The sequence below is a fragment of the Oncorhynchus gorbuscha genome, unplaced genomic scaffold (assembly GCF_021184085.1).
Source record: "Oncorhynchus gorbuscha isolate QuinsamMale2020 ecotype Even-year unplaced genomic scaffold, OgorEven_v1.0 Un_scaffold_770, whole genome shotgun sequence".
NCBI classification, from domain to species: Eukaryota; Metazoa; Chordata; class Actinopteri; order Salmoniformes; family Salmonidae; genus Oncorhynchus; species Oncorhynchus gorbuscha.
Window position 1 is genome coordinate 125,636 of NW_025745804.1, and position 11,865 is coordinate 137,500.

Genomic DNA, 11,865 nt, shown 5'->3' on the forward strand with positions numbered 1-11,865 from the left:
TACCCTGCCCCCTCTACACTCTAACCACTAGGCTACGCTGCCGCCTCTACACTCTAACCACTAGGCTACCCTGCCACCCCTCCACTCTAACCACTAGGCTACCCTGCCACCCCTCCACTCTAACCACTAGGCGACGCTGCCGCCCCTCCACTCTAACCACTAGGCTACCCTGCCACCTCTACACTCTAACCACTAGGCTACCCTGCCACCTCTACACTCTAACCACTAGGCTACCCTGCCACCTCTACACTCTAACCACTAGGCTACCCTGCCCGCCTCTACACTCTAACCACTAGGCTACACTGCCGCCCCTGCTACAGAGCAGTCAATCTGCCGAGATTCCAACAGTCTATGGGCTCACCCAGAAGCAGTATGTAGGCAACGAATGAACACCAGACCTGGCCTGGGATGCGTCCCCATCCCAAATGGCACTCTGTTCCCTACACAGTGCACTACTATTGACCAGGGCCCCCTGTAAAGGGAATAGGGTGCCATTTGAGACTCAGACCCGACCTGAGTCAGATCTAAGAGGAAGCAGGAGTGAACGCTTTATTGCCATAGCAGACACTGGTAGGCATCTCATTGGGCTCGGTAATCAGTGACTCAATCAGTAATTAAGATGATGAGTGGAGACTTGACAGGCCAACAGAGAGCGAGAGAGGGGGAGGGACAGAGAGAAGGAGGGGAGGGGAGAGAAGGGTGGGGAAGAGAGAGAGAGAGACAGAGAGTGAGAGAGAGAGTGGGAGGGACAGAGAGAAGGGTGGGGAAGGGAGAGAGGGGGGAGAGGGGACAGAGAGAAGGAGGGGGAGAGAAAGAGGAGGGAGAGAGAGAAAATGAGTAAGAGAAAGAGAGTGTGAGAGAGAGAGAGAGAGAGAGAGAGAGAGAGAGAGAGAGAGAGAGAGAGAGAAGAGAGGTGAGAGAGAATGAGTGAGAGAGAGAGCGAGTGAGTGAGAGAGAGAATGAGCGAGAGAGAGAGAATGAGTGAGAGAGAATGAGTGAGAGAGAGAGAGAATGAGTGAGAGAGAGAGAGAGAATGAGTGAGAGTGAGAGAGAGAATGAGCGAGAGAGAGAATGAGTGAGTGAGAGAGAGAATGAGTGAGAGAGAGAGAATGAGTGAGAGAGAGAGAATGAGTGAGAGAGAGAGAGAATGAGTGAGTGAGAGAGAGAGTGAGTGAGAGAGAATGAGTGAGAGAGAGAATGAGTGAGAGAGAGAGAATGAGTGAGAGAGAGAATGAGTGAGAGAGAGTGAGTGAGAGATAATGAGTGAGAGAGAGAATGGGAGAGAGAGAGAGAGAGAATGAGTAAGAGAAAGAGAGTGAGAGAGAGAGAGAAAGAGAGAAGGTGAGAGAGAGAGCTAGAGAAAATGAGTGAGAGAGAGAGCGAGTGAGTGAGAGAGAGAATGAGTGAGAGAGAGAAAGAGAGAGAGAGAAAGAGAGAAGGTGAGAGAGAGAGCTAGAGAAAATGAGTGAGAGAGAGAGCGAGTGAGAGAGAGAGAATGAGTGAGAGAGAATGAGTGAGAGAGAGAGAGAATGAGCGAGAGAGAGAGAATGAGTGAGAGAGAATGAGTGAGAGAGAGAGAATGAGTGAGAGAGAGAGAGAGAATGAGTGAGAGTGAGAGAGAATGAGCGAGAGAGAGAGAATGAGTGAGAGAGAATGAGTGAGAGAGAGAGAATGAGTGAGAGAGAGAGAGAGAATGAGTGAGAGAGAGAGAGAATGAGCGAGAGAGAGAATGAGTGAGAGAGAGAGAATGAGTGAGAGAGAGAATGAGTGAGAGAGAGAGAATGAGTGAGAGAGAGAGAATGAGAGAGAGAGAATGAGTGAGAGAGAGAGAATGAGTGAGAGAGAGAGAATGAGTGAGAGAGAGAATGAATGAGAGAGAGAGAGAATGAGTGAGAGAGAGAGAAAGAGAGAGAGAATAAGCGAGAAAGAGAGAGAATGAGCGAGAGAGAGAGTGAGTGAGTGAGAGAATGACTGAGAGAGAGAATGAGAGAGAGAGAATGAGTGAGAGAGAGAGAATGAGTGAGAGAGAGAGAATGAGTGAGAGAGAGAGATTTGTACTTTAACCATTTGCACATCGCTACAACACTGTATATATACATAATATGACATTTGTAATGTCTCTATTCTTTTGGAACTTCTGTGAGTGTAATGTTTACTGTTCATTTTTATTGTTTATTTCACTTTTATATATTATCTACCTCACTTGCTTTGGCAATGTTAACATATGTTCCCATGCCAATAAAGCCCCTTGAATTGAATTGGTGTTTATACTTGCATACTATTGTTTGTACAGATGAACGTGGAACCTTCAGGCGTTTGGAAATTGCTCCCAAGGATGAACCAGACTTGTGGAGGTCTACAATTATTTTTCTGAGGTCTTGGCTGATGTCTTTTGATTTTCCCATGATGTCAAGCAAAGAGGCACTTGTCATGCAGGTGAAAGAGGACCCAAGCGACTTAACAGAAACAGAGTTTATTTAAGTCAAAACGGGATAACAGAAATCCTCTAGACTTGTAGAGGGGAAACAACTGGAGAAGCGGCCACAGACTGCAGGTCGTTTATAGGGTAGTCAGGCCGTAGTCGACAGAGACACCTGCTCACACGCAGCATCTGATGAAGGCAAAAAACACGACAGGACAGGGGGATACACAATCATAGCAAAAACACGACAGGACAGGGCGAAACTAGTAATCACAGCATGGTGAATACAATACAAGGAACCGGGGACAGGAACGGAACACAAAGGAATAAATAGGGACTCTAATCAGGGGAAAGGATCGGGAACAGGTGTGGGAAGACTAAATGATGATTAGGGGAATAGGAACAGCTGGGAGCAGGAGTTCAGGCGATAGAGAGAAGAGAGATAGTTCAGAGAGAGTGAGAGAGGGAGGGGGAGAGAGAGGGCTAGGGTGGAGGGAAAGAACCAAATAAGACCAGCAGAGGGAAACGAATAGAATGGGGAGCACAGGGACAAGACATGATAATAAATGACAAACATGACAGCACTGGGTTTGAAGGTAGGTCTTGAAATACATCCACAGGTGCACCTCCAATTGACTCAAATTATGTCAATCAGCCTATCAGAAACTTCTAAAGCCATGACATAATTTTCTGGAATTTTCCAAGCTGTTTATAGGCACAGTCAACTTGGTGTATTTAAACTTCTGACCCACTGGAATTGGTGGAGGCTAGTAACAGTGACTATAGTTCAGGGTACTGGGGGGAGACTAGTAACAGTGACTATAGTTCAGGGTACTGGGGGGAGACTAGTAACAGTGACTATAGTTCAGGGTACTGGGTAGAGGCTAGTAACAGTGACTATAGTTCAGGGTACTGGGGAGACTAGTAACAGTGACTATAGTTCAGGCTAGTAACAGTGACTATAGTTCAGGCTAGTAACAGTGACTATAGTTCAGGGCAGGGTACTGGGTGGAGGCTAGTAACAGTGACTATAGTTCAGGGTACTGGGGGGCGGCTAGTAACAGTGACTATAGTTCAGGGTACTGGGGGGAGGCTAGTAACAGTGACTATAGTTCAGGGTACTGGGGGGAGACTAGTAACAGTGACTATAGTCCAGGGTACTGGGGGGAGGCTAGTAACAGTGACTATAGTTCAGGGTACTGGGGGGAGGCTAGTAACAGTGACTATAGTTCAGGGTACTGGGGGAGGCTAGTAACAGTGACTATAGTTCAGGGCAGGGTACTGGGGGAGGCTAGTATCAGTGACTATAGTTCAGGGCAGGGTACTGGTGGAGGCTAGTAACAGTGACTATAGTTCAGGGTACTGGGTGGAGACTAGTAACAGTGACTATAGTTCAGGGCAGGGTACTGGGGGGAGACTAGTAACAGTGACTATAGTTCAGGGTACTGGGGGAGGCTAGTAACAGTGACTATAGTTCAGGGTACTGGGGGAGGCTAGTAACAGTGACTATAGATCAGGGTACTGGGTGGAGACTAGTAACAGTGACTATAGTTCAGGGTACTGGGTGGAGGCTAGTAACAGTGACTATAGTTCAGTTCAGGGTACTGGGTGGAGGCTAGTAACAGTGACTATAGTTCAGGGTACTGGGTGGAGGCTAGTAACAGTGACTATAGTTCAGGGTACTGGGGGAGACTAGTAAGAGTGACTATAGTTCAGGGTACTGGGGAGACTAGTAACAGTGACTATAGTTCAGGGTACTGGGGGAGACTAGTAACAGTGACTATAGTTCAGGGTACTGGGTGGAGGCTAGTAACAGTGACTATAGTTCAGGGCAGGGTACTGGGGGAGGCTAGTAACAGTGACTATAGTTCAAGGTACTGGGGAGACTAGTAACAGTGACTATCGTTCAGGGTACTGGGGGAGGCTAGTATCAGTGACTATAGTTCAGGGTACTGGGGGAGACTAGTAACAGTGACTATAGTTCAGGGTACTGGGGGGAGGCTAGTAACAGTGACTATAGTTCAGGGTACTGGGGGGAGACTAGTAACAGTGACTGTAGTTCAGGGTACTGGGGGAGGCTAGTAACAGTGACTATAGTTCAGGGTACTGGGGGAGACTAGTAACAGTGACTGTAGTTCAGGGTACTGGGGAGGCTAGTAACAGTGACTATAGTTCAGGGTACTGGGTGGAGACTAGTAACAGTGACTATAGTTCAGGGCAGGGTACTGGGGGGAGACTAGTAACAGTGACTATAGTTCAGGGTACTGGGTGGAGACTAGTAACAGTGACTATAGTTCAGGGCAGGGTACTGGGGGGAGACTAGTAACAGTGACTATAGTTCAGGGTACTGGGGGGAGGCTAGTAACAGTGACTATAGTTCAGGGTACTGGGGGGAGGCTAGTAACAGTGACTATAGATCAGGGTACTGGGTGGAGACTAGTAACAGTGACTATAGTTCAGGGTACTGGGGGAGGCTAGTAACAGTGACTATAGTTCAGTTCAGGGTACTGGGTGGAGGCTAGTAACAGTGACTATAGTTCAGGGTACTGGGTGGAGGCTAGTAACAGTGACTATAGTTCAGGGTACTGGGTGGAGGCTAGTAACAGTGACTATAGTTCAGGGTACTGGGGGGAGACTAGTAACAGTGACTATAGCTCAGGGTATTGGGTGGAGGCTAGTAACAGTGACTATAGTTCAGGGTACTGGGGGGAGACTAGTAACAGTGACTATAGTTCAGAGCAGGGTACTGGGGGAGGCTAGTAACAGTGACTATAGTTCAGGGTACTGGGGAGACTAGTAACAGTGACTATAGTTCAGTTCAGGGTACTGGGTGGAGGCTAGTAACAGTGACTATAGTTCAGGGTACTGGGGAGACTAGTAACAGTGACTATAGTTCAGGGTACTGGGGGGAGACTAGTAACAGTGACTATAGTTCAGGGTACTGGGTGGAGACTAGTAACAGTGACTATAGTTCAGGGTACTGGGGGGAGACTAGTAACAGTGACTATAGTTCAGGGTACTGGGGGAGACTAGTAACAGTGACTATAGTTCAGGGTACTGGGGGAGGCTAGTAACAGTGACTATAGTTCAGGGTACTGGGGGAGACTAGTAACAGTGACTATAGTTCAGGGTACTGGGGGAGGCTAGTAACAGTGACTATAGTTCAGGGTACTGGGGGAGGCTAGTAACAGTGACTATAGTTCAGGGTACTGGGGGAGGCTAGTAACAGTGACTATAGTTCAGGGTACTGGGGAGGCTAGTAACAGTGACTATAGTTCAGGGTACTGGGGGAGGCTAGTAACAGTGACTATAGTTCAGGGCAGGGTACTGGGCGGAGGCTAGTAACAGTGACTATAGTTCAGGGTACTGGGGGAGACTAGTAACAGTGACTATAGTTCAGGGTACTGGGGGAGACTAGTAACAGTGACTATAGTTCAGGGCAGGGTACTGGGCGGAGGCTAGTAACAGTGACTATAGTTCAGGGTACTGGGTGGAGACTAGTAACAGTGACTATAGTTCAGGGTACTGGGGGAGGCTAGTAACAGTGACTATAGATCAGGGTACTGGGGGAGACTAGTAACAGTGACTATAGTTCAGGGCACTGGGTGGAGACTAGTAACAGTGACTATAGTTCAGGGCAGGGTACTGGGCGGAGGCTAGTAACAGTGACTATAGTTCAGGGTACTGGGGGAGGCTAGTAACAGTGACTATAGTTCAGAGCAGGGTACTGGGGAGACTAGTAACAGTGACTATAGTTCAGGGTACTGGGGAGGCTAGTAACAGTGACTATAGATCAGGGTACTGGGGGAGACTAGTAACAGTGACTATAGTTCAGGGCACTGGGTGGAGACTAGTAACAGTGACTATAGTTCAGGGTACTGGGGGAGGCTAGTAACAGTGACTATAGTTCAGGGTACTGGGCGGAGGCTAGTAACAGTGACTATAGTTCAGGGTACTGGGGGAGGCTAGTAACAGTGACTATAGTTCAGAGCAGGGTACTGGGGGAGACTAGTAACAGTGACTATAGTTCAGGGTACTGGGGGAGACTAGTAACAGTGACTATAGTTAAGGGTACTGGGGGAGACTAGTAACAGTGACTATAGTTCAGGGTACTGGGGGAGACTAGTAACAGTGACTATAGTTCAGGGTACTGGGGGAGACTAGTAACAGTGACTATAGTTCAGGGTACTGGGGGAGACTAGTAACAGTGACTATAGTGACTATAGTTCAGGGTACTGGGGGAGACTAGTAACAGTGACTATAGTTCAGGGTACTGGGGGAGACTAGTAACAGTGACTATAGTTCAGGGTACTGGGGGAGACTATTAACAGTGACTATAGTTCAGGGGAGACTAGTAACAGTGACTATAGTTCAGGGTACTGGGGGAGACTAGTAACAGTGACTATAGTTCAGGGTACTGGGGGAGGCTAGTAACAGTGACTATAGTTCAGGGTACTGGGGGAGACTAGTAACAGTGACTATAGTTCAGGGTACTGGGGGAGACTAGTAACAGTGACTATAGTTCAGGGTACTAGGGGAGACTAGTAACAGTGACTATAGTTCAGGGTACTGGGGGAGACTAGTAACAGTGACTATAGTTCAGGGTACTGGGTGGAGACTAGTAACAGTGACTATAGTTCAGGGTACTGGGGGAGGCTAGTAACAGTGACTATAGATCAGGGTACTGGGGGAGACTAGTAACAGTGACTATAGTTCAGGGCACTGGGTGGAGACTAGTAACAGTGACTATAGTTCAGGGCAGGGTACTGGGCGGAGGCTAGTAACAGTGACTATAGTTCAGGGTACTGGGTGGAGACTAGTAACAGTGACTATAGTTCAGGGTACTGGGGGAGGCTAGTGACAGTGACTATAGTTCAGGGCAGGGTACTGGGGGAGGCTAGTAACAGTGACTATAGTTCAGGGTACTGGGGGAGGCTAGTAACAGTGACTATAGATCAGGGTACTGGGGGCGGCTAGTAACAGTGACTAAAGCTCAGGGTACTGGGGGAGGCTAGAAACAATGACTAGATCAGTCACTCCGTCAGTCCGTCAGTCCGTCACTCCGTCACTCCGTCCTCCGTCAGACCGTCAGTCCGTCAGTCCGTCAGTCCGTCACTCCGTCAGTCCGTCAGTCCGTCACTCCGTCAGTCCGTCAGTCCGTTACTCCGTCAGTCCGTCACTCCGTCAGTCCCTCAGTCCGTCACTCCGTCAGTCCGTTACTCCGTCACTCCGTCAGTCCGTCAGTCCGTTACTCCGTCACTCCGTCAGTCCGTCAGTCCGTCACTCCGTCAGTCCGTTACTCCGTCACGCCGTCAGTCCGTCAGTCCGTCACTCCGTCAGTCCGTCACTCCGTCAGTCCGTCACTCCGTCAGTCCGTTACTCCGTCACTCTGTCAGTCCGTCAGTCCGGACTGACAGACTGTGTGCATGCGTGTGCATGCGTGCTAGCATGTGTGTGTGTGTGCATGCGTGCTTGCATGTGTGTGTGTGTGTGCGTGCATGCATGCTAGCATGTGTGTGTGTGTGCGTGCATGCATGCTAGCATGTGTGCATGTGTGCTAGCATGTGTGTGTGCATGCGTGCTAGCATGTGTGTGTGCGTGTGCGTGCATGCGTGCTAGCTTATGTTTGTGTGTGTGTGTGTGTGTGTGTGTGTGTGTGTGTGTGTGTGTGTGTGTGTGTGTGTGTGTGTGTGTGTGTGTGTGTGTGTGTGTGTGTGTGTGTGTGTGTGTGTGTGTGTGTGTGTGTGTGTGTGTGTGTGTGTGTGCTAACTGTGACTTGGGAGTGGAGTGCTGGAGTCCTGTGCTGGCCCCCAAGCATTCCACCACCAACCCTGTTGCCATGGCACCGGCGGCCATATGTTAGGAGCCCTTGTGATGTTTTATAGTCTTTTGTGAAAATCTATTAAATTGTATAAAGTTTCTTAGTTCCTTCGTCTCCCTGTTTCTCGCTGTCTGGGTCTGATTCTAACTGTCTGGTTCTGATTCTGTTTATAACTGTCTGGGTCTGATTCTAACTGTCTGGGTCTGGTTCTGTTTCTAACTGTCTGGGTCTGATTCTAACTGTCTGGTTCTGATTCTGTTTATAACTGTCTGGGTCTGATTCTGTTTATAACTGTCTGGGTCTGTTTCTAACTGTCTAGGTCTGATTCTAACTGTCTGGGTCTGGTTCTGTTTATAACTGTCTGGGTCTGATTCTAGCTGTCTGGTTCTGATTCTGTTTATAACTGACTGGGTCTGGTTCTGTTTATAACTGTCTGGGTCTGATTCTGTTTCTTACTGTCTGGGTCTGATTCTGTTTCTAACTGTCTGGTTCTGATTCCAACTGTCTGGTTCTGATTCTAACTGTCTGGGTCTGATTCTGTTTCTAACTGTCTGATTCTGTTTCTAACTGTCTGGTTCTGATTCTGTTTCTAACTGTCTGGTTCTGATTCTGTTTCTAACTGTCTGGGTCTGGTTCTGTTTATAACTGTCTGGGTCTGATTCTGTTTCTAACTGTCTGGGTCTGATTCTGTTTCTAACTGTCTGGGTCTGATTCTAACTGTCTGGTTCTGATTCTGTTTACAACTGTCTGGGTCTGATTCTGTTTCTAACTGTCTGGTTCTGATTCTGTTTCTAACTGTCTTGTTCTGATTCTGTTTATAACTGTCTGGGTCTGGTTCTGTTTCTAACTGTCTGGGTCTGATTCTGTTTCTAACTGTCTGGGTCTGGTTCTGTTTATAACTGTCTGGTTCTGTTTCTAACTGTCTGGGTCTGGTTCTGTTTACAACTGTCTGGGTCTGGTTCTGTTTATAACTGTCTGGGTCTGATTCTGTTTCTTGCTGTCTGGGTCTGATTCTGTTTCTAACTGTCTGGGTCTGGTTCTGTTTCTTGCTGTCTGGGTCTGGTTCTGGGGCATGAGAGAGTGAGACAGGACGTGATTTAGTTGTGGTGAGGTACTTGTGTGTGGTTTTAGATGCATCACCATTGACTCGCTGTTTGAAACACCTCATCAAAACTCACACACACCACTGTTTGTAACACAGAGCACCTCATCATTAAACTACGTATCTCTGCATACTAACAAAATAAACATAACACAGTTTCATTCATCAAAATATATATATATTATTATGTTTTATAAAGATTTCGATGACTGAATTGGCTGTTCTGGGACCTTTTGGCAAAAAAGTTGTTTTTCTTGGTGCAGTACTCCACTGTGGCCACTAGATGGTAGGACAAGCACGGTATTGGGTTTTTACGCAGCCAGTCCATGTCAATTGACCAGTCAATCAATTTTTCCAAATTAAAATATCATTATTTCTCAAAGACTGCAGAAAAATATATCTAGAATAATGTTGCAGCATTTGACACCACTGATTGTGACAATATTAAACCATGTAAGACCATTAACACAGAGCCCGAGATTTCCGTTCTGCCACCCCAGGTATCTTAGCCCTCCCACCCCTACGGGAAGGCAGCTTCCTCTCAGTCCAGTCCAAGCTCTTCTCTGACCTGTCACCCCTATGGGAAGGCAGCTCCCTATCAGTCCAGTCCAAGCTCTTCTCTGTCCTGTCACCCCAATGGGAAGGCAGCTTCCTCTCAGTCCAGTCCAAACTCTCCTCTGACCTGTCACCCCAATGGTGGAACCAGCTTCCCCCTGAAACAGGGACAGCAGAGTCCCTGCCCATCTTCTGAAAACATCTGAAACCCTACGTCTTCAAAGAGTATCTTAAATAATCCTTCTCCTCACCTCGACCCCCAACATGGTTGGTTTTTGACATTTCAGCCGACCCTGTGCGGTTACGAGCCACGATCACCTGGCAACGAACTGAAATCAAGTTGAAGCGGCCATTTTACCAGCGTAAACATTGGCACCTTGTTGTTCCCACTTCGGGGAGCTCGAGTCAAGGTGCCATCCAGCAACGATTTATGGTAAGAGTTCAAACAGACTTTACTTTGCACATCCACAAGGTCGAGTCCCTTGACCCACCGATTGTGGCGCAGGGGGAGCTGATAAAATGGCGCCCGACAGACGGTTTATAACAGCCCAGCTTGGCTGGAAATGATATAACAACGTCAATACAAAACAAACAATCACATTTATTTAAAAAAAAAAAAAATTGTTGACATCAGCCGAGGTCACAAAGTGCTTTACGGAAGAATCCCAGACTTAAAACAAATATCTTTCTATTTGTAGAATGACAATGATATAGCATTGCACTGCTCTTCATCCTCAGTCAGCTTTGTAGGCCAACTTCCTGTTTATTTCTGTCATATACACCCCCCCCCCCATCAGGCAACGTCGATGTTGGAGCCGGTCTGAGGTCATCTGAAGTCCAACTGATTGTTGTACTTCACTGTGTCTGTTATTATGTGTTTACAAGCTGACTTGTCCAGTCAGTCGGCATATGAAGCGGTTGACACAATTAACCTCCTTCATAACATGTTCTACTTTGTTCTACAGGTGTGTAATTCTCACCATCTCACCCGAGGACAACAACATAACCCTTCATCAATGACCTGGTCCAGTAGCTGAGGTGAACTCTGTCCAGGTGAGATTAATGAATGTTCAGGTGAACTCTGTCCAGGTGAGATTAATGAATGTTCAGGTGAACTCTGTCCAGGTGAGATTAATGAATGTTCAGGTGAACTCTGTCCAGGTGAGATTAATGAATGTTCAGGTTAACTCTGTCCAGTTGAGTTTAATGAATGTTCAGGTGAGGTTACTGAATGTTCAGGTTAACTCTGTCCAGGTGAGTTTAATGAATGTTCAGGTGAGGTTACTGAATGTTCAGGTGAGGTTACTGAATGTTCAGGTGAGGTTACTGAATGTTCAGGTTAACTTTGTCCAGGTGAGGTTACTGAATGTTCAGGTTAACTCTGTCCAGGTGAGGTTAATGAATGTTCAGGTGAACTATATCCAGGTGAGATTAATGAATGTTCAGGTTAACTCTGTCCAGGTGAGGTTAATGAATGTTCAGGTTAACTCTGTCCAGGTGAGGTTAATGAATGTTCAGGTGAACTATATCCAGGTGAGATTAATGAATGTTCAGGTTAACTCTGTCCAGGTGAGGTTAATGAATGTTCAGGTGAACTCTGTCCAGGTGAGGTTACTGAATGTTCAGGTTAACTCTGTCCAGGTGAGGTTAATGAATGTTCAGGTGAGGTTAATGAATGTTCAGGTTAACTCTGTCCAGGTGAGGTTAACTCTGTCCAGGTGAGGTTACTGAATGTTCAGGTTAACTCTGTCCAGGTGAGGTTAATGCATGTTCAGGTTAACTCTGTCCATGTGAGGTTAATGAATGTTCAGGTTAACTCTGTCCAGGTGAGGTTAATGAATGTTCAGGTTAACTCTGTCCAGGTGAGGTTAATGAATGTTCAGGTTAACTCTGTCCAGGTGAGGTTAATGAATGTTCAGGTTAACTCTGTCCAGGTGAGGTTAACTCTGTTCAGGTGAGATTAAT